Here is a 23,656-nt window from a genome sequence, read left to right on the forward strand (position 1 = left end):
ACAAGGTGGAGGGAGAGTCCTTTCTGTCAGACTGAGAGGCTGATAACTACAGCTCTGGTGAGGTAAATTACTCTCTGAGTCTTTAGATAGTTAACTTAGTTTAAGTTATCTCAGTGGGTCTCAAACGGTTCGGTCACCATTTATGTAAACACATATTTCCATTTGAGGGGGTAGTGATTAGTAAAATATGCATGAATAATACAAACAAAATGTTAACTAGGTGAAAAAAGGTAAGATAAACTTGTTGAGAGCTAAAACTAGTCTTTGCTGTTGCCTCAAAGAGGAGCAGGGGGGAGAGGAGGGAGACAGGAGAGGCCGATTCAGGAGCCCAGACACACACAACTATAAATGAACCAAAAACAAATAAATAAACAAGTTTCAATGTTTTTTCATATTGGATATTGTATGTTATTGGTTATGGCCATGTACTTATGATTTTATGATTATTTAAATGTATACATTTTTGTTTCATATGGGTCTAGTCTCTTTATTTCCCCCTCAAAATGCACCAGATTGATGCATTTAAGTCCAACATTTAAAAAAAAATCTTACCGGGGGAGCATGCCCCCGGACCCCCCTATAGGATTTGAGACCTGGCCCCACTGTTCCCAAATAGATTTGCAATTTTTTTTAAATAGTAACCCATCTCCATATGTCTCTTTTTGGGTAGTAGATTTAAACTAGAGGGCTATCACTTTGTGCAGCAACGCTATTGACAAATAAATCCAGCAAAATGGCACAAAAAACTGGTAGTGGCCTCCGGGACGAGGAGTCATTTAACCAGCCAGTAGGAGTCAAGCTTTACTTTCTTTTATATCCATAAAGAAAAAGTAAATCTGTTTACAGTTGTTTCATTATGGATGTTGAGAGGTATCCATATATCTCTTCATTTTGCTCTCAAAGTGCACCAGATTGATGCATCTAACTTCAATATTTTAAAAAAAATGTTCCCGGGGGAGCATGCCCCCGGACCCCCCTAGACTGGAGGGTGTCAGGTCCACTCCCCACTTATAAAAATAGCACTTTACCACTGCACCCCCTCTAATCTCAGATGCACCCTGAGTCATTTTGTTTAAGTACAGTGAGCCTTTCTAAAATATACAGTAAAGAGACAAACCCACCAGCATTATAGGATATACTATGACTTTGTGCCAAATACTTGTTGCTGATTTAGAGTACTGGCACCTTTTTTATTCCAATTCAAGCACTGGCCATAACACGTTACTTTAATCCTTCAAATAATTCAAATAATACTTCACAGTTTTTTTGGAAACAAATGTTGGTAGTTCTGAGAAACTAAAAGAGAAAGAGAAAGAGATTTAACAGCAACGTAAACAAACGTTTAAATTTTTTATCTGGCTAATCTGTAATTAGATTATCAGATTGTAAACAAACTAACGCAGTTCTACTATGCTAGTCAAAATTAAGATCACAGAAACCCAAATTGTAATTAACCAGAATTATTTTTGCAATCTTATACTGTAAAGGTAATTTCATTATTTGGAGCTTATTTAAACTTTCCACCCCTTGTTAGTAAGTGTTCCTGTTTCTTTACATTTACGAGAAACTCAATCTTTGATCCTTGGAAAATACTAAATCCTATAGACTTTAAAAGTATGCATTATGTAAAGAATGTCACATTTTTAGGTTATTACCTTAAAATTATACATTTTTACCAACTACTTATGAGAGAGGCTTATTTCCAAATCTTCAATGGAATATCAGTGCAGTTGAATTCCTTCAGAAAGCCCTCTGTAGTCTGAGGTTGTTTCTCGCAGCGTTCCTGATCAAAGAAGCTGCTCCGTGTCACATGTCCCGGATGAAAGTGTTTTGCCACAAAAAGATATGAGGAGAAAAAACACAGAAAAAACGTCTAAAGACAGAAAACAATGTAAAAAAGAACATAAAATAAACAAGGCAGGGCATAAGAATTAGGCGTGCTCCTCACCAAGGTGCCAAGCAATAACCAAAAAGTGTATTTATTTAGCCAACCTGTCAGTGAAGGTGGTAATAAATCAAAAGCAGTATTGCTTTTGAACAAAAGTCATCAATATTTACAGTGACAGGTACTTGAACTCCAATAATATCAGCTGTGGTCTGGGGACACAGAGTTTATGTACCAGGAAATTAATGTTCGTCGTTTAGCTTGTGTGAAAACAACAACTTTGGTCACGGTTTCTGCTAAATTGAAGAAGTGATTGCTCTCATCAATACATTTTAGGCATATTTCAGGCAACAATATCCTTTTAGTTCCTTAGATCTTTAAACGGACATCTATTAAAATGGTTTCTTACTTGGGAGGGTTACTTTTTTTAAATGAATTTGATTGACCTGTTAAAAAATGTAATTAGTAACCTAATCTGAGTATCCAAATATAAAAGTAATGTAATCAGATTACTTTCAGTTACTTTAGGGTGCCCAAAATATTGAATGCATTGCAAATAAATACAAGAGAAAAGAAACATCAGATGTTTTATCTTAAGTCTATTTTGTAAGACAACAGAACAATGTCCCCTCAGAAAGATATTTATAATAAAAAAAAGTGTCCTCTGCTCAGAGACTTGATTCATAGGAAAACGCCTTTCATTTAGCATATTCAGGTAGTAGCCTACACACCAACACTGCAACACATGAGCACATCCTAAAGTTTAAAAAAGCAGGAATCAAATCCGAGCTGACAGAAATTGCTCCGTTTTAGTTTAATACACACAGTTAAGCTCACACTATTTTATGAACATATAGGTTCACCAACTGAATTAAAAAGAACAAATGAACCAAAGAAAGTGAAAACCATAAAGCAGATTCAGGCAGTAGGCGTATAGATTCACACTTAAAGTATTAACTTACAGAACAGTACAGTTTACAAAAGAAATACAATCTGATCTTTTTACAACAATTAGTTTCACACAAGCTAAAGGAAGAACACAATGCTCATTTGAGTTTTTATTAACATTGTTTTCTTGCTAGTAATCGGCAATTTTTAGCAATGTAACACTAATCGAAATATTACTTATTTGTATGTAACTGTTATATAATTCAGTTACCTTTTTTTCCCCATCCTGACTACATCATCTTTTACTCCACATGTCTTTGTCAACAGGTATAAAACTAAAACGTTCTATAATAGGGTTAGTAAGTACTCATTGTGCAGAATGTCTCTTATAAATGTGTTGTGTAATTATATGATATTGTGTGTTTATGTAAATAAATAATGATAATAAGAGTCATTATGTTGTAATTTGTCAATATAGAGCACATTTTGGAAAGTATTAAGTAAATAAGTAGTACATATGATATACAAATGTATTTGTGTAAAAAGTAAGTGTAGAACAAATGATTACTGTAGTAAATGTACTTAGTTACATTGCAGAACTGATCATTTAATAGCACAAAGATTTTTCGGTGTATAACAAGCTCATTTTATTGTAACCCTCTTAATTTGATTTGCCTGTGTGCGCAATGGTTGTCTTTCATCACTTCTTCTAGAAACCTAGGTCTTTTGTACTTGCTGACTTAAATATATATACAATGAACACAAAAAGAGAGAGCATTGTGACATTGCCTACTCACATGGGTGGTCATACCTTAGACCTCGTGTTTTCTCTGGGACTAGATGTTGATCACATCCGTTGTGAGGACCTACTGATCATAAATGTATTTTCTTTAATCTATCTGTAAAAACTGACCCCTTGTGTCTCAAAACATCATTACGTTCACACATTATTACTCAGAGTACAGCTGATCAGTTCACAGCTCACTTTTGCTGTGATAATAACACTAATATGAATGATGTATAGCTTTTAATCAGCATTGCTCCACGTTGCTGGACAAGTGGCATTGCTAAAGAATAGAACTAGGGCTATCTGCAACACTTCTCCATGGATAACAGACGCTGTCTGCTGCCTGAGGTGGAAGTGTCACAGGACAGAACGACTATGGAGAACCACTGGGCTGGAAGTGCATCGCCTACTGTATATCTCAAAGATCTAAGATATTATTTTTTAATGCATTAGTAAAAGAAGCCTGGAGTGCTTACTTTGCGAAGTTAATTTCTTCAACAAAAAATGTTTGACACAATGAATAACATTGTTTCACCACCACTCTCTACATTAGTCTTTCGAAAGATGACTGTAACAAGTTCCTTATCTTCTTTGTAGATAAGGTAGCATCTATTAGGTCCAGTATTCATCCTGGGACTTCACTGCCCAACTCGAGCCCCTCTCCATCCCATTCTGTTCTGGACTTCTTCCAACCTATCAACTCACAAGACCTGATGGATTTGATTTGGAGAATGAAGCCATCTTCCTGCCCTCTGGATGTAATACCAACTTCCCTATTTTTAAAGGTTTTACCAAACATTGGCAGTGCTGTATCAGCTATTATTAATACTTCCTTGTCTACAGGATGTGTCTCTTCCTATTTTAAGCATGCCACTATTCAGCCCATATTAAAGAAAACTAACTTAGATCCGGCTCTGCCTGTGAACTACAGGCCTATATCAAAACTACCCTTTCTGTCAAAAGTTCTAGAGAAGGTTGTGGCCAACCAACTCACTGCTGCATTGGAGAGGCACAATATTTAAGATAAGTTCCAGTCGGGGTTTCGTAAAAAGCACTCCACTGAAACGGCTCTCCTGAGGGTTTCTAACGACATCCTGATGGCTTCTGATGTGGGTGATTGCTCTGTGTTAGTACTTCTTGACCTAAGTTCTGCGTTTGACACTGTAGACCACCACCACTTTTATTTCCAAAATCACACGATAAATACATTTTTGAAGCTTAAAGGGAAAAAGACAGCTCTCCCTCCCACTCTGCTGTTCCGCAGCACCGCTCCCCCTCCCTCTGGCTGGAATTATGAATGTAAGGCGTATAGTAATCATAGATAACACGGCAGGGTCCGTTACAGTTTGTATTCATCTGATTTCAATTAAACAAAATCTTGGCTTTCAGAATATTAAACTTCGCTTTCAGAATATTAAACTTGTTTCGGCAAATTCAGATGATAAATATAACTTTGAAGCTTGTAACGGCATAATTACAAGCGGAGAACGGAGTAACTTAACGTCACAGCAGGCATAACAACAGCCGGTGTTTCTCGTGAATGTTTTCCCCGGGAAACAAACAATACACAGAAATGAAAAAATTACACAAACACACACACACACACACACACACACACACACACACACGTATACACACACACACTTGTGAGCTTCCCCCAGACCAGTAATCCAAATGAAAATATCTTCCCTCCGTAGTATTTTTGATCATTTGCTCCGCTAATAATCAATCAGATCGATGGATTCCAGTGAAGAGGAAACTTTGAAGGCCTTTTTCTCAAAATGATGACTCGGTGACAGTCATTATATAATGTGACATATTTTGCTTAATATTTGGAGTACAAAAACAATCCTGATATCATTAGAAAGCAGGATCTCCTCTTTCCAAAAGTGTATACAACTCAAAATGTGTCTTCGGGTCAATGCGACTGATTTCGATGGAGAAGGTCACATATAGGCTCTTAGAATGTCTTAGTGCTATTAAGGACGGCAGATAATTTCTTAAAGCTCAATGCTGATAAGGTTCTGGTTGTTGCATCAGAAAAGGTTGCGCCCATGATTTTGAAATGTATTGGACCATATTCCTCGGCTGCCAACTCCAAACTACATAACTTAGGGGTAATATTTGACCAACCCGCGGCGTTTGACACCCATGTTAAGCAACTTACGAGATCTTGTTTCTTCCACCTACGAAACATTAGTAAACTGAGATCTGTAGTTTCAACAGCCGACCAAGAGATGATTATACATGCGTTTATTTCATCTCGCATTGACTATTGCAACGCACTGTTCTCCTCTCTCAGCATGTCTGCTCTTGGTCGTCTGCAGGCAGTCCAGAATGCAGCTGATAGACTTCTCACCCGGTCAAATAAACGGTCCCACATTAGCCCAATACTCAGATCTCTTCACTGGCTCCCTGTAGCTTACAGGATCTAGTTCAAAATCCTCACCCTCACCTACAGAGCTTTGCACGGTCAGACTCCTGCATATGTGGCTGACCTAATTCATCCATATATATCAGCCCGCCCACTCAGGTCACACATGCTCAGTCTACTGTCTGTCCCACGTACTCACCTTAAGACCCGCGGTGACCGAGCGTTCGAGGCCGTGGCTCCTAAGCTATGGAACGCTCTGCCCACTCACCTACAGTCCGCTGACTCTGTTGACACCTTCAAAACTAATTGTTGTTTTGTCAAGCACTCTGTGAAAAGCGCTTTACAAATAAACTTTACTTACTTACTGACTATGTTTTCACAGTAAACCAGTAAAGTACTTTTGCAAATCTAGTAAATGATGAGCATTTAATGACCACCATATAATAGAATCAATGTGAAGCACAGTTGAATGTGTCCAATATTTCACGGTCTTTGTTAGAAACACTGCAGCCTCCATCATATTCAGACAGAATCAATGCGTGCCTGCACAAAAAAAAACGTTATACAATTTTCAACGCTGGTGGAACTGCAATATCCACTTTGTTGCAAATGTAAATATGAATGTTTAATTTATTTGAATGTTTAACTGTGCCATAGTATTCATGCGTGCTGCACTCATAAATATTTCATTCCTATGAATATCAGAATGCTCCCTAGACTGTGATGTCAAGTTCGGGGCCATCATTGCTGATGTGGGGTGTGTGTGAGTCTGTGTGAGTGTGTGTGAGCATGATTTTATAATTTAGCTGTCCCCCATCTCTGTGGTCCTCACAAACAGCAGGAGAGATTAAAAAATATATAAAACACAATATAAACAATGCTCTTTTTGCTCTTGTCATCTTCCATCAAACAAGCTCATATTAGGTTAGACCCACCTTTTTGAAACTTGGCAACTAATCGCAATGAGTAATGGCAACCTGTTGCAGTGATAATAGATTTGTTTGAATAGCTTTTTTTGTTATGTCAGTTGCTTTGCTTTTGGAGTTGAGGCAAAAACTCAATACGATACAACTTTGTGTTAGTAAGCTTGACAATAAATCAGCCAATGTACCTACTTGGCAATACATCGCATTCCAATTCTGATTCTTTGCCCATACTACAGTTTCATGTTCACGTTTATCTGCAATCCTGCTGACTGGCAGACGAAACTCAGAACAAAGACATGGGTAAAAATAGTGTATGAACTGCATGGTGTCCCAGTGTTGTGTGGTCCCAGCATTGAGTCTGCTGATAGTCTTTTGGTGATTGTCTCACCGAATGTGTTTCTTCAAGCGTCATGTAATGATAACCAAAACCAGCTGCTAACAAAGAAACATGACATCTTAACAAACACAAATCAGTCTTTGAAAGACTCCATCAGACCTTTATTCAGGTCTATTAACTGGATTCATTGTTACAATGGGAATTGTGCTTTTTCTTATACTATACAAGTTTGCCAAAACTTGGCATGACTGCAGACGGTTGCTGCCTGCTACCATGCCATTAACTTGAGCTCATATTAAAAGTTTTCCTCTTACCGAAGAGAAAACTTTTTCTTCCCAGATGTTCTTTGCTTTCTGCCGTCTTTGCCCCCCCTCCCCCTTATTCTCTATCCTTCTCTCTGTGCCACTGGTACAGGCTTCTTGGCTGGCAGCAGCCAGGAATGCAACCTGTGTAGGCAGAGAAGAGGGAAGGGAGCAGAGGCCAAGGCAACACAGAGCTGATCCGAGAGCAGCCGCTGCCAAGGTAAACACGCAGCGAGAGAGATGGGAGCCGCGGTTGTAAATATAGAAAGATTATGGTGGTTTGACACTTATCCTACCCCATCTGATTCACATCCGGGAGCATTAAATATCTCGATCTGCTCCGAGGAAACTATCGCTGGCTTAAAGAAAAAATGCTTAAAGTGTTTTGAAAGAGAAACATTCATTTAAATCAGAAGGTATTTTATTTGCGCAAACATTAAAAAAACTGTGACTTATAGAACAAGGAAAACAGGGTTGAGCTTTAAACACGTAGCATGAATCAATATCTGGTAGAAAAACATGGAAACCTTGGTAGTTTGAAACAACTGATCAGAGTACAAATGACATTCCTCTGCGATTTAACTCCAATTTAACCATAATGGCTGACATATTTGGTCAAATATAGTAAATTGCAATTATCTTGACTGATATTGCAAATGTGATATGGGGTACGTTACAATAAGGAATGATAATCTTTTCATTATTATTCCTATTTAATTGAAAGACATATTGAAAGTGCTTGGGCCAGAATATTGCTCAGTAAAACGTTTACATCCGTTGTTCAACCCTACAGAATCTTTTCTAATAAACAGGCACATTCAGCAGGATAAAGCCAAAAGGGAATGTAAGTAGCCTTCAAAAAATCACAGTCACACCGCACATGATTTAAATTACAAGAGGACCAGCCAGTTCACATAATAACAGTACAGAATGTTACTGCCGCTGCAATTATAACCAGAGTGGGAGTACAAAAACAACCCACATAAACTGCGGACAGGATCAAAATCACTGACCAGCGCAGGTATGTTAAAATCCCCCCACTGGAGAATTATATCCAGTACGAATAATGAGGCTAAAGAGATGAAACACAATTAGCTGCTCCATTAGCTTAGATCTATTCTAATTGTGCTACTGGTGTTTGCTGATGTATATATTTACTTACAACAGCTATGTAATTAACTTAAAAACCCATTTCTGTAACCCATAACGTTAGCTTTAGCCTACATTTTTCTCATTCATTTTCATAGTTGTATTGTTAGAGTGAAGCATAGCTTTCTATCCAAAAAGTAATAAATTAAATTAGGGCGCCAGACACAAGAATTATAAATATATTTCTCTCTCAAAAATAAAAAAGTTTTTTTATATTGTTGTATTATCCTGTGAATATGGGGGTGTTTGAATGTTGAGTTCAGTCAAACCAGTTCAGAGTGGGCCGTGTGGGGCAGGTTTGAGCGTAGAGTTTTTTAGGGGGGGTGCAGGTTAACTGATGAAGTGAAAGGTGGATTAATTAGCCTTGGTTCATTTGCTGGATCAGACTTCTGTTCAGTTGTCTGTCTGCAGTTGAATGAGAGCTCCTCTTTTTCCAAAGCACACAGGTGTGACTTATTGCCTTGATGACCTTCCTCCAGCTCTCTGGTTAGCCCCTCCCCTTTAACCAAGGAAGGGATATTTCCTTAGTTTTGTTTTTATTCCCCCCGTCCTTCTACAGCAGTCTACATGCTATTATGTCTCTTCATAATCATCTCTTATTTTAGCATCCTCACTGATAAACAAAAAAAACTAAACATTTTTATTGTCATACTATACATACTCTGGTCATAGCAATACAACTGCAATGTCAGTGCAGAGCCGTTTTACCTCTTGTTATGTGATGGCCTCTTAGGTCTAAAATAGTTACTGTTCAAGTGAAACAGGCCGGAAACACACACAACTATTGGTCCACCCACATATTAACACTTCATAAAAGTTTTTATTTTAGCCAAAGTTAGAGTATATAAACCTTAAGAACTCAAACTGCAGTCTATTGTATGTATTAGTTTAGTAAGTGGCGAAGATTTGCTGAATATTTATACATTCGTTCGATATTCAGGCAGTAGAAGTCAATGCGAGGCTACTCTTCGACTTTTTCTGTTTTCCGTTTTTATTCAACGTTTCCTTCTATGAAGTGTGACAGGAGGGATTGCCCCGAGACTTTGTGTTCTTACTGCATCTGATTGGAGACAACACGAGGTCATCTGCCCCGCTGCAAACTAGACTCTGGAGGCGTCCGCCCACCATCATCAGCTGACAAGGTCAATGCATGCAGGCTGATGTAGAGTATGCACGGAGTACATTGTAAACTTGTGTCTGTGTAACCTTTCACACCGCAGGGCCCTCAGAGCCTAATCAGGATCGCTATTCCACATTAATACAACACTTATTTCAAATTGTGAAAGGCTTCACATCACACAGCACTGATTGAGTCGAACAGTAGTACGAGAGTTTTAACAAAGGCACATATCTTTTCGGAATGAATATCTATGATACCAATAAACATCCCAACCATGAATTATAAAGCAGTACAAGCTTTTGTGATAGAAAAACATTCAATACAGTCTGCTCATGTGTTCATACAGTATAATAAGTCTTTGTTCACTTAAGAACTTCTTTCTTTTATCGAAACGCCTAAACTTTCCATCTGTCGTTAAAAACTGGAGCAGCTGAGCCCGCTTTTAAGATGACATCATCGCTTAAAATACTGCAACACAGCCCTAGTGTTAAACAGCCAACGCACGGTTGTCTGTCTTTCAATCTGGTGTTTCTTTGTGTAAAAAAAAGAACAAAGTGCTAATCAGCGATCTAAAACAGTGTCAGCTATTGTTAAAGAGATGGTGCTGGATGGAGTGGGCTAATGTGCGATGGGCAGATGGACGCTTGGAACGGGCAGGTGGGGCGCTAGACGGGACAGAATGGAGGGAGGGCCCCAGCACTGCGGCCCACAATGCCTTACTACATTCCCCTCATGGGAGACGATGCCACCTTTTCCCCCCGCCCTTCATCCCCAGAGTTTCACCCACGTGTAAACAGCCTTGCACACATGCAAACACACCGGGCTCGTGATTTGGGTGGGAACTGAGCAAAAGGCAATCGCTTCCATCTGTGGTGTAGATTTAAGGATTGTCCTGCTGGAGAGTAGGAGGCAGAAAAAAAAACGTATCTTTGTGGGCCCCATTTTTCTCCTGAAGTGAATAGTGTTGGGGGTTAAGGTTTGCACTCCTGCCGGGACAACCTGTGCTTCAAATGGCTGTGTTTGTAACACCGAGTCGGGACTCCGTGGCAGCTTTAGTACCAGCTACCTGCACAACCGAGAAGCGGAGTCACACAGAAGCAGTGTTGACAATAATTCTGGGTTTAGTGCTGATTCAAAGTACAGCTTTTACTGTGAGAGGACTCGGTGTGTGCAGCTCCGCCAGTGAGATTAGTTCTGAGGTACAGTACAGGCGCTCTGAATGTCAGGATATTAAAGACGAGTGCAGGTACAATATAGAAGACAAGCTGACAGTGTGTGTGTTTGTGGAGAAAGAGCTGAGTTGGCTTTCTGCAGGAGTCAGTTCAGGGGAAACAAATGCATCAAAAGATACAAAATAAGTAGTTCACAATTGAAGTTGGTGTGTGTGTGACAGCGCTCCTTAAAGCAGAGTGTTAAAAGTGGCAGGGCTGTAGGCAAGGCCATCGATCAGAAGGAGGACCAGGCAGGTAACTCCCACTCCTCTCTTTCCTTCTCTGTTTCTTCTCACTCTGATTTTCTCTCATCTCTCAATAAAACTATTATTACTCCATTGAACTCGCAATCGAAACATCTTTATATGTCTTATCCGTGAAAAGGGAGAGAAAGAGAGGAGACAAAGATTAAGTTTCATCTCACTTTGGTGTGATCATTTGAACATTTACAATTAATCTATTCTAACTGCAATATTTTTATACTACGAATCAAACATAAATGTGTAAATATTTGAAAGCAATTTGCCGGAAAAAAGGTGTTACATGTGTGTCTTTATAATGCAATAAAAAAATACTTCCAAAACTTCCATTTGATTTTATAGAGTGGTGCAGTCTTATTGTAGGTCAACCTTGAAGTTAGCTTAGCAAAGGCTCCCTGAACCAAAGGCAGTGAGATTTTACCTTCGGATTTTGGAATACTGCTGGATCTGTGGCAAACACATGTTAATGATACTTACATGTTTTTTCAGCAGGATAATCTCCACTTTTAATAAAGTTGAAGCATAAATGCAATCACAAGAAATGCATAGCTGACATTAGGCTATAAACAAGGTACTGTACATCAATGAGTATACTGAATTGATCGAGTGAGGGTTAAGACTTCTCTCTTCAGCTTTTTTCCCCATGTGGGACAAAAAAGTACTCATCTTTCATGTCAGGGCAATTGTCCAATTGGAGTTCAATATGAGCAAAAAAAACAACTGCTACACTGCAAATGCAAGGGCAAATCAGGGGGCAAAAGGCTCAATCTTAAAGAGCAACTTGCAGGTTTTTTTTTTTTTACTACATTTATGCTTAACCTTGCCTGAAAATTCCTATTAAAAATGTTAATGCAGGATTTGATATGTTTTACAAGACATAAGGGCATGAATTCAGAGGAAAAGGAGCCGTTTTGAGCTCTGCTACTAAAAACTGCTTTTTTTTAACGTCATACATCAAACGCGTCATATTACGTCACATGGGGGAGTTCACTTTCTCGGACTCGTTCTCTGCCCAATCCGCGGTAGTAGTTTGTAGTTGGTTTGAGCGGTTGTGATTTAGTGAGCTGGTATTTTTTCGGTAATTTTACATTGCGTTTCACCATTTGTAATCATGGTGAGCTTGTGTTTACTCAAGCCTGTCAGGGCATCGAGTCCACAGTTTCCCCCACGGGAAAAGGATCGGAGCTAGCGTTCGTTCCTGGGTGCGTTGTGCATCCACCTCCCTGCAGCACATACTCCGTCTCCACAGCTTTATCAAGAAACCGTATTACATCTCTCTCCCCCCCTTCGCTGCTCTCTCTCCCCCCTTCGCTGCTCTCTCTCCCCCCTTCGCTGCTCTCTCTCTCCTCCGGTACACGGCACCGTAAGACGTAGTGTGGAGTTGCATTAGGTAACGCTGTGGTGGCTGTACTGCTCCAGCCGTCTCCTTTGTGTTTGTTTGTTTCCCCCTGTCTGTGTTGTTTGTGTGGGCGTGGTGGCTGTCACTCCTGGCTCCCGGCTCAACCTCCACTCACCTGCTGCAATCAGCTGTGCACCCTCCCCGACTACACACCTGCTTTCCATCAAGCCATTTACAACGGCATATCAACGGAGGCTCCACAACCTTTCTCCGCCGGTCACTCACCAAGACAGCTGCTCTGTTCTCCACTGGTTCTCCACACACCAAAGCTCCATTTCTCTCCGATGGCCGTTATTTTTTCTAATCCTTGGCTGCTCCTGGTCTCTTGGACGCCAAGCAGGCTCATAATTATAATCATATGCATTCGAATATATATTTTCAACCTCTTCTGTGTCAAAACTAGCATTGTGATCCATGTTTATTCATACGTTAGACCGGCCGCTCTCGCCCTTGTTTCCCCCATGTTACGTCACACGTGGGAGGTCACGTGCGGAGGCTTGTTTATGCGGAAGTGAAAATGTCTTACTAAAACGACGCCAGATGTCACTGTAGTGTATATTTCTGTATATTTTTGGGAAAATCTAGTGTATTCATCATTTTCCTACACATTTATTCACTGGTGTCTCTAACCTGCAAGTTGCTCTTTAATGGGTTTATAATTTGGTTTAAAGTTAGAATTTCCATACAAAAAAGGATTTGCTCATTATTGATAGCCTGGATTTATAAAAACTTAACAGGACAATTACAGAAAGTGTTTAAGCACCTATAATTTGAAAACCATGAAAAATAAGAACCGGCAAATTGTCAATAACAATCCAAGACACTGTTGTTGCATTTTGGAAAAAGAAGACCAGTGTAGAAGTCATGAAGAAATTATCCTTCTTTTGTTTGTCCTTGACAGCCACTGCAGTTTTGAGTTTATCGATTGGCATCATAGATTTCTCCCAACCCATGGAGGAGCACATGTTCCTTCAATTTCAAGTTAAAACAGCGGTGTACGTTTTATTTTATTCCCCTAAACAACAGTTATAGCACATTCTCCTGACTGCTCTCAATTATTTCCCTAAATTCACGCTGAACAACAGAGATATTTTCTCGTATAAAGGTGTCGTTTTAATACAAGAACCATAGATTTTGCATTGATTTTGCTCCTGGTGTTTTTCCACCCTGTTTATGGATCCTTTGCAGGAATTTTCTTCCTCAAAGACAAGGTTGCCAGGGCAACAGCCCCAGGATAAGATGAGTTCAAAACTTGTTTGATTCCTCTCACAAGATGTGTGTGTCATAGTGTGTGAAGACGCTTTTTTTGTTTGTTTGAGCATGGACGTGTCGTTAGTTCTTGTCAAGATTTTTGATATCTCAATCGTGTGTTTCTGTATGGTCACACACTTATATTTCTTCTTTTAAATATTATAAGAAAGTCTGAGTCAAGGCAGTGGTTATATATATATATATATAAATAATTTCACAACTAGCAGCCTTTATGCTAAATAAAGTCAATACTGGCAGCAGTCTAATCCACAGCCTGGAGGAAGTTCTAATGCGGCAAAAGGCAGAATAGTATTAAAATGTGCAAATAGGCTGATTTAGCTCAGCCAATGGCCAATGTGTTATAATGTGTGTGTGTGTGTGTGTGTGTGTGTGTGTGTGTGTGTGTGTGTGTGTGTGTGTGTGTGTGTGTGTGTGTGTGTGTGTGTGTGTGTGTGTGTACTCCAGTTCTCAGTGTGAGTTTTCTCGCAGTGTGTGCCTAAGTGTGTTTGCGTATGTGTGAGTGATAGGAATAGGAAAAGAGACTGAGACCTACTCAAGGGTCTCTTTTTTTGTGTTACATACTCTTCTGAGGCCGTTTGTTTTCCCTCCGAACAAACACAGAAAGAGACCATCATTGCACATTGTAACCACCTCAATATGAAATCATACCATTCAATACAAGTCTTACAATACACCTAAGTGCAGGGGTGGGGGCATCAGAAGAAGAGACGACAGGAGCAAAAATAATTGTTAGTAGCCTACTCTCTGTCGTCATGGTGTTTTCATCCCAAAAACCTATTATGATGTCTGCAGCATGCATGCATCTATCTGGCTGTGTGCGAGTGTGTGATAGGTGTCTGTTTTTAGACAGGTTAATCAGAGTTAATTACAATGAGACCATATCCTATGCCAATTCTGCCTCGCTCTGGTTCAGCAGCTGAAGCATGACAGGCATAAGAGGTTTTCGAGTTTTTCGTTATATCTTTTATCAGGTGTCTCTCAATGCTACAAGCCACATAATGCTGACCCTTGAGTAAACCATAGATGTCAGAAGTAATATTGCGCTGCACAATTGAGAGCAAAGAAAGAACAAAATATGGAGATTTGTAGAAGGGAAGGGACAGAGAGAGGACGACAGCGACCAAAACCGCGGTACAGCCGGACCCGGTGGATCCCCGGGCTGCATATCATTTATGCTAATTTTCAGATTCATATTTGTATTTAGACTGGAGCCACACGAGAACGGTAACGGCCCCTACACACGGCAGCGTGCGTTGTCGCTTGCCGGCGGGGGGGGCTGAAACTCGACCAACAACCAATCACATGAATCTCCCGCCCCAGACACACAAGCACACGGTTTGATTGGCTAGAGCTTGTACTGGCATATGATTCGATTGGCTGATGCCTCCGTCGAGGCGTCAAAAGTAGAACATTGCTCTACTTTTGCAGCGAGCACCGTGAGAGAAGCTACGCTTTGCTCCCACAATGCAGTTTGGCGAATCGTGACGTCACCCCATTCAAAGTGAATGGGCAGAAGCGTTGAAGCGGCAACGCACGCCGCCGTGTGTAGGGGCCGTAACGGTTGTATCCGCTACAGTTAGCTACATATAGACGGTTCAGCCACACAAGGCCGACAGGGAAACGCAGATAACGATAACGGGTCCCAAGGTGGGTAGATCTGCAGACCTAAATTCTAAATCTAAAATTCTCCGGTCAAAATGTTGCTTATTGTTTAGGTGTCCTTTGACACTCAGGCAGTCATATCATTAGCTACAACTAGCTAGATCTGATCGATGTGGACATAAACGCGAGTGAAGTCTAATCGGGAGAGAGAGATCAGAGATCAGCTGCTGCTGACGGAGAAAAAGAGCCATGCCTCTCCCCACCTCTGCTGCTAAATCCACCGCGGAGAATAAACAGAAGGGCAACCATGGAAACCATGCTCGGAAGCAGTGTTGCCAACTCCATAGTAAGGAAAGTAGCTATTGGCTGTCCGAAAAGTCACCAGAAGTCCCTAGATGATGTCATCGCCTAACTTGCATATCATGTAATGGCGGTAAAAAAAACGTTCCACCCCCTTCAAGGATCAAAACTTCAAACCACCAGAGTAAATCCAGACAACAGTAGATCAGAAATGTTTCTATTAGACAAAGTAGAAAGTAGAAATAGTTTTTATAGTTTTTAGTAGAAATCGCCCTTACAATAAAGTATGAAAAATAAAGTATGCCCGTGTGTCATCTCCAATAAATGGCTTCAATCATCCTTTAAACTCAGGGTTTGATTCCCACTCCTTTCTGTACTTTTGTGATTACAGTTTAGACTGTGACATGATGACCTACCTACGTGAATGTAAGGAAAGTAGCTATTGGCTGTCCGAAAAGTCACCAGAAGTCCCTAAATGATGTCATCGCCTAATTTGCATATCATGTAATGGCGGTAAAAAAAACGTTCCACCCCCTTCAAGGATCAAAACTTCAAACCACCAGAGTAAATCCAGACAACAGTAGATCAGAATTGTTTCTATTAGACAAAGTAGAAAGTAGAAATAGTTTTTATAGTTTTTAGTCGAAATCGCCCTTACAATAAAGTATGAAAAATAAAGTATGCCCGTGTGTCATCTCCAATAAATGGCTTCAATCATCCTTTAAACTCAGGGTTTGATTCCCACTCCTTTCTGTACTTTTGTGATTACAGTTTAGACTGTGACATGATGACCTACCTACGTGAATGTTTAGCTTGTCACAGAGAGGCACACACACAGTGGACGAGGTGATTAAGTGACTGAGGCTGTGTGAGTCAAAGCAAAGCAAAGGCAGTTATTTATAGTGTGACAGTGAAGAAACATTTACAATTTACATTTAAATCCCGCTCAAAACCAGGACGGTTTGGCGCATGCGCAATTCATTTACAGTCTCGACGCGGGAGGGTATGCTGCCCTACAAAGGCAAAAGACCTTAATTCACCAGAGTGTAGAACTGAGAAAAATGACTTTAAAGTTGTTTTGTTGTCCAGCCAAATGAATTGTAGGCAGAATATTGAAAATGTGGCAATTCTTTGTTTTTTTTAATGAAGTTAAATATCTACATAAAAATCTTGAGCTCAAACTTGACCTTTGACCTTTTTTCGGAAGTTAATGTACTCTGCCTTTGCATTGTCTGCAAAATAACAAGGGGTAATACCAAGGCAAAAGGCATTAACTTCCATTTAATCGCTCACTTGGTTGCTGATCACAATATAAAATCATTTTATGTTACTAATGATAACATCTAGATCTAATCTAGTGATCATGGTGTAAATTAGGCTCAATATAATATAAACCTAAATAAAATATAATGCAAATGAGATGGAATTAACATGTATTTGAAGGTGACAAAGTTGCATTACCAACTCACATCATTATGACCTATTTTATAAACCCATTGTTGTATTGAATTGAAACAACACTAAAACTCCTCTTCTTATTCCTTGAATTGCGAGTTACATCTGATTTTGCAATGGCAATAATAGGTAACAATGCCCTAGGTTAAATATCAGTTAACGTTTTCAGATAAAACGTAGAGGGAATAAAACTTGTTGTTGATGATGTAGTGTGTATGTTTTCTAATAGTGTATAAAAGTCACATCCTACAAATAAATTCACTTGCATAGAAATTAAAATGTATAGTATATAATGCAAATGCTGATGGTATACACAATTAGAATTCATGTTTTTTCCATAATGTTCTCTCCCATAAATTAGATACTAGATTAAATCGAATGTGATGCAAATGCCTTATTGGTAACAATTAATCTTATTCATATATTAGTGATGGTTATCCTTCTTGTTATTCCTCTCATTATTCTTCAACAGTGTTGCTCACATGCAGGCAGCTCCAGAATAGCCTCCTGTTGGGTGGCATGTGGGGACCAAGCTTCTTGAGGATATCCCTCTTCTTTGCCTCCTCTATGCCCTTGTCTTGTGGCCTCAAGGTGGTGGGTATCTTTAGCTAAAATTTCTTTTGCAGGAAATCCAGTTCTGTGAAGTCTTCCTCCTCATGGGATATTTTCACAAACATACTCCTTGATCCACGTCGCAACTGGACAACTTTAAGGTCTGCCAGTTTGGGTAATTTCTTCGATTTGACTGCAGAGTGGCCATCCGTCCAGTCCCTGATGCCTTCATTTTTTAGCTCCACCACCTCAACTTTCTTAGAATTAGAGTTTCCCACCACAGAGAGGAAGTTGTCAAAATCATAGGCCACTCCTCCTGGTCTGCTCTTCATCTCCTGCTCCACGCCATGATGGAAACTGTCCGCACTCATAAATGTGTGCCCTGGCTGGAAAAACTTAGGGGTGATGTCTTCAGTTGAGATGGTCTGTGAGTTGACTATGGACACAAGTGAAGAGAAAAGGCACCAGTTTTTATTTTGAGAGCTACAATTGTCTACCCAGTAGACAATGTGCTTGATGTCTCGCTCCTTCTCCAATGCTGCTGCATAGGCTGATGTTATTTCTGCAGCACTCCACCCTGCAATCCCCTCATGCCAGACAACAGAGATGGTATTCTTTTTGTTGGTCTTTTTCCCAACTGACGCGAAGGTTTCATGATAAGCCACAATCCGTCTTGTGAAGACAGCTGACTTGACACCAGGCATTCGTGGGAGCATGATCACCTTCTGCAGATCTACACTTCTGGTCGATGTATCTTCAGGCCAGTCCCGTTCTGCATCTGACTGGTAGTGTAGCCTGCTCTCTGTTGCGGAATCTTTACGTATTTGCCACTTCTCACACTGCGGGCAGTTTGCTGCAGCCTCCCTCTGGTGGTCAGCCTTCACATTGTGTTCCTGCAGCAGACAGCTCTCACACTGCTCTTCTCCAAGCTTAGTAAAGCTAATGTTCAAAGACTTCACAGCCTTTCGATATGACTCGTAGGAGCACTTGTTGTCCTTTTCTATTTAGTCAGCATACATGAGGTTCATGCTAATGTCACTGGGGAGGTAGCGGCGCCATGGGGCATGCTCCCTGCGGTAGTGGCTGACAGTCGGGTGGAAGGACTCAATGTGCTCATGCAATGGCTTCTGGTCCAGCTTGTTGGCTCGTGCATGTCTCCCTCTCTGATATTTCGGTGGAGCAACAGGAGTTGAGATGTCTTTGCCCATCACTGAAAGGACCAGGCTGTCGTTGGTTGGGTGGTACCCTAAAGTTGAAAGAAAGAACATTTTGCACACCTGCTTTGGGACCTGGTCTTCATCTTTCAGCCTGTAGATGAAAGACCTGCCCCGCCGACTTGGTTTTCCATCACCACAGACTTTAGCGGTCGGTACCTGGCATACACTGTGAAACATGAAGGAACGTTTCTCAGGGTATGGCATATCCCAGTACTTGCCCCAGATTTCTCTTCGTCTGTCCTCTGAACATTTCTCAGAGCATTTTCTTCTGCATTTGGGGCCACATGGTTGTCTTATTGGTGGTTTATGAGTGGGCTCTGGGGGAGGAGCAAGAGTGAGCTGTTGTACTGGGGCTTCAGCAATGGCAGGCTCTGATGCTGTCAGTGGAGCAAGGGTGAGGTATTCTCGGGCTGGAGCAATGGTGGGGCCTGGTGCTGTGGCTAGAGCAAGGGTAGGCTCTTGTGCAGTTAGTAGAAGGGTGGGTTCTAGTGCAGTCAGTAGAAGGGTGGGCTCTAGTGCAGTTAGTAGAAGGGTGGGCTCTAGTGCAGTCAGTAGAACTCAAAACTCAATGCGCGTGCGCGGAAGTTGTGTGTGAAGTCTGAGAGCGTGTAGCTCCCGTAGCAAACTTTTTGAGAAATTAGGTTATGATCAGATGAGCAAGTTGATCACTCAAAGTTTATAGCGAAATATGATGTGGGGAATGTAATGCCACCGAAGAAATCAAACAAAAAGGCTAAAGTGCCATTGAATGAGAGCAGCGGTCTTTCGGGAGTGAGTGACACACAAGCAGCAGAGGAGAACGCCATGGAGAGCAGGGCCTCGCAGGTGAACCACTCGGAGCTGTCGGTACTAATACGCTCCATAATAAGAGAGGAGATAGGGGCTGCTTTCGAGAAATTTCAGCCGCAGCTTGATGCTTTAAAGGGAGAACTTGACTCATGTTGTCAGAAGCTCGGTGATATGGAGGAGGGGATAACCGACATGGATTGTAGGGTTGCTATACTCGAAACCGCAAATGGCAATCTAATAAAGGAAAACAAAGAGTTCAAAGACAAAATAGAGAGGATGGAGATTCAAAGCAGAAAGTTTAATCTACGTGTGATTGGAATGAAAACGGACATTGAGAAGAGCAATCCCATTGCCTTTGTGACAAACTTTTTAAAGGAGGTGTTCGGAAGTGAGCTCTCATGTGAACCGGCAGTCAAGATTGCATACAGGATTTGGCAGGGGACTGATTTGAGACCCAGACCTATGATTGTCACTATGCAGAGATATCAAGCTAAGGAAGCTATCTTGAAGCTGGCAAGAAGCAAGGGAGAGATTATTTTCCGTGACATGCGAGTGAAGATATTTCCTGACATTACTCCGGATATTGATAAGAAGAGAGCCCTATTCAATGACGTCAGGATGAAGCTGCGCAAGGTTGAGGTGAGGCATGGACTATTGTTCCCCGCAACACTCATTGTAACCTTCAATGGACAAACCAAACTTTATCGGGACTGTAGTGAAGCAGAGCATTTCTATAAAACAGTGATAAGCCCGGTTTCAGTTCAAACCAGAAATGAAGGTGGAAAATGACTGATTGACATGACCTGATAGATGGTATGATTATACATACAGGAGAAGAAATTAATTGTATTATGAAAATGGAAATTGTTGCAGTTTTGGTGATTTCCACAATTGTTTTATTTTCTTGTAGGCCAATATTTACTGGTCTATGAGTTATCTACTCATTTATTTGAAGTTATTTACTTCATCATCTACGAGTATGAATTTATGTTTATTAGATTTTGAATAGAGACAAATTTCAACTTGACTCTATTGTTGTTCATTCCTCCTAAAATGTAATTTTGATGTATTAATTAGATCTAGTGTTGCGAGACATTACCATCAATCTATTTCATACTATTATTTAAAAAATGTTTGGGAGCTACCGGGAGGCTCGTCTAATTGAGCGAGTGTGTATGCACATTTATAGCAATCTATGTGCAGATAAATGTTGGGTTATGTATGTGATGGTGTGTGTGGTTGAAATTGTGTTACATGTATGTTTTAGTTCAGCTCTCATTTTGATAGGAAGTGAAAAAGAGATAACATTTAAATTGCCATCTTCCATCCATCCATCTTCTCCCGCTTATCCGTGGTCGGGTCGCGGAGGTAACAGTTCCAGCAGAGAGCCCCAAACTTTATTTTCCCTGGCCACATCAACCAGCTCTGACTGGGGGATCCCAAGGCGCTCCCAGGCCAACGAAGAGATATAATCCCTCCATCTGGTTCTAGGTCTACCCCTTGGTCTCTTCCCAGCTGGACGTGCCTGGAACACCTCCCTAGGGAGGCGCCCAGGTGGCATCCTAACTAGGTGCCCGAACCACCTCAACTGGCTCCTTTCGACGCGAAGGAGGAGCGGTTCAACTCCGAGTCCCTCCCGGATGACCGAACTTCTCACCTTATCCCTAGGGGAGACACCAGCCACCCTGCGGAGAAAACCCATCTCGGCCGCTTGTACCCGCGATCTCGTTCTTTCGGTCATGACCCATCCTACATGACCATAGGTGAGGGTAGGAACGAAAATGGCGCGGTAGACAGAGAGCTTTGCCTTCTGGCTCAGCTCCCTTTTCGTCACAACGGTGCGGTAAAGAGACTGCAGTATCGCTCCCGCTGCTCCAATTCTCCGACCCATCTCACGCTCCATTGTTCCCTCACTCGAGAACAAGACCCCGAGATACTTGAACTCCTTCACTTGGGGTAAGGACTCATTCCCTACTTGGAGTGGACAGTCCATCGGTTTCCTGCTGAGAACCATGGCCTCAGATTGCCAATCTTAATGTTGAATAAGTTACCAAGTAAAGGGTTTAAATTGGCTCATATAAATATATGTAGTCTAAGAAATAAAGTGTCGGAGATAGAGGAAATATTATCATGTGGTATTCATTTGTTAGCAATATCTGAAACTCACTTAGATGACACATTTAATGACGCTGCTGTGGATATTGACGGATATAGAATATTTAGAAAGGACAGGAATGCATATGGAGGTGGGGTGGCAGTATACATTCAAAAGCAAATACCAGCTAAAGTGAGATATGATTTGATGTCTGCTGATATTGAAGTACTTTGGTTGCAAATTAATTTACCTCACTTGAAACCTTTGTTGGTAGGATGTTGTTACAGACCTCCAAATGCAAACTTAATTTATTTAGACAAATTATGTGAAATGTTAGACAAAGTTTGTGATCTTGACAGAGATTTATTTTATCGGAGATTTAAATATTGACTGGAATATGTTGCACTGTGCCCTTAAAAACAAGCTGCAGACAATAATTAATACATGTAACTTGGTACAAATGGTGACTAAACCCACTAGGATATGCATAAAGAAAGATGGGTCAAAAAGTGCAACTTGTATTGATCATATATTTACTAATTTTAGCCATGTATGTTCTCAGGCAATATCAATTCCAGTAGGTTGTTCTGATCATAATTTAATAATTATCGTCAGAAAGACAAAGGTGCAAAAAGCTGGACCAAAAGTAATTGTGAGGAGATCAATGAAATATTTTAGTGAAGAGTCATTTATACTGGATGTTCAAAAGATATGTTGGAAACATGTTTTTGAGAAAGTCGATCCGGATGATGCTCTTGATGTCTTTAATTTGTTATTTATGCAGGTGATTGATAAACATGCTCCACTTAGAAAACAGACTGTAAGGAACTTTAGAGCACCCTGGTTTGATGAGGAATTAAGGAATCTAATGAAACAAAAAGATGATGCAAACAAATGTAGCTCTCTCATCAAGTTATGAGTCAGATGAGCAAATTTATAGAAGGTTAAGGAATTATGTTACAGCATTAAATAAAAAGAAAAAAACAGTTGTATTATTGAAATAAAATTAGAGATAAAGGATGACAAGAAACAACTGTGGAGTTTAGTGAATGGCATGATGGGCCGTAAGCCGAAATCCACCTCAACATATCTTGAGGTGGATGGGACATTTTTGACAAAACCAGTACAAATTGCTAATCATCTGAATGATTATTTTCTTGATAAAGTAAAACATTTGAGGAGAAATATGAATCAAACTATAAATAGTAACTCTACATTTCTAATAAAGGATTTAATTATGAAAAATAAGAAGTGTACATTTAAAATAGAAAAAGTGACAATTACAGATGTTGAATGTCTACTAGGTAAATGTAATGATAAACCACCAGGAGTGGATAATTTAGTTGGTATATTTCTTAGATATGTTGCTAATTTTGTTGCAGAGCCTATCTGTCATATTATAAATTTGAGTATTGATAAATGTATTTGCCCACAGGCATGGAAAATAGCAAATTATTCCACTTGCAAAAAATCCAGCTGGACCATTTTCGGGTACAAATAGCTGTCCAATAAGTTTATTACCAGCATTAGCAAAGATAATGGAGAGAATCATTTTCAATCAAATACAAAAATACTTTGAAGGTTACAAACTTAATACTGTGTATCAACATGCTTACAGACCTGGCCATTCCACATGCACCGCTTTAACACAAATGACAGATGACTGGAAGGGCGAACTAGATAATAGGAAGTTAGTGGGTGTAGTACTACTTGATTTTAGTTCTGCTTTTGATGTC

The 23,656-nt window shown here is 40.3% G+C and overlaps 1 long non-coding RNA gene across 1 annotated transcript in view; it reads right to left on the reverse strand.

Annotated features, from left to right (window-relative positions):
- LOC307036942 overlaps nt 1-23,656 on the reverse strand; it is a 167,688-nt gene that overhangs the window by 21,966 nt on the left and 122,066 nt on the right. The gene's annotated exons all lie outside the window — the stretch shown is intronic.

The sequence above is a fragment of the Notothenia rossii genome (assembly GCF_949606895.1).
Source record: "Notothenia rossii genome assembly, chromosome: 4".
NCBI classification, from domain to species: Eukaryota; Metazoa; Chordata; class Actinopteri; order Perciformes; family Nototheniidae; genus Notothenia; species Notothenia rossii.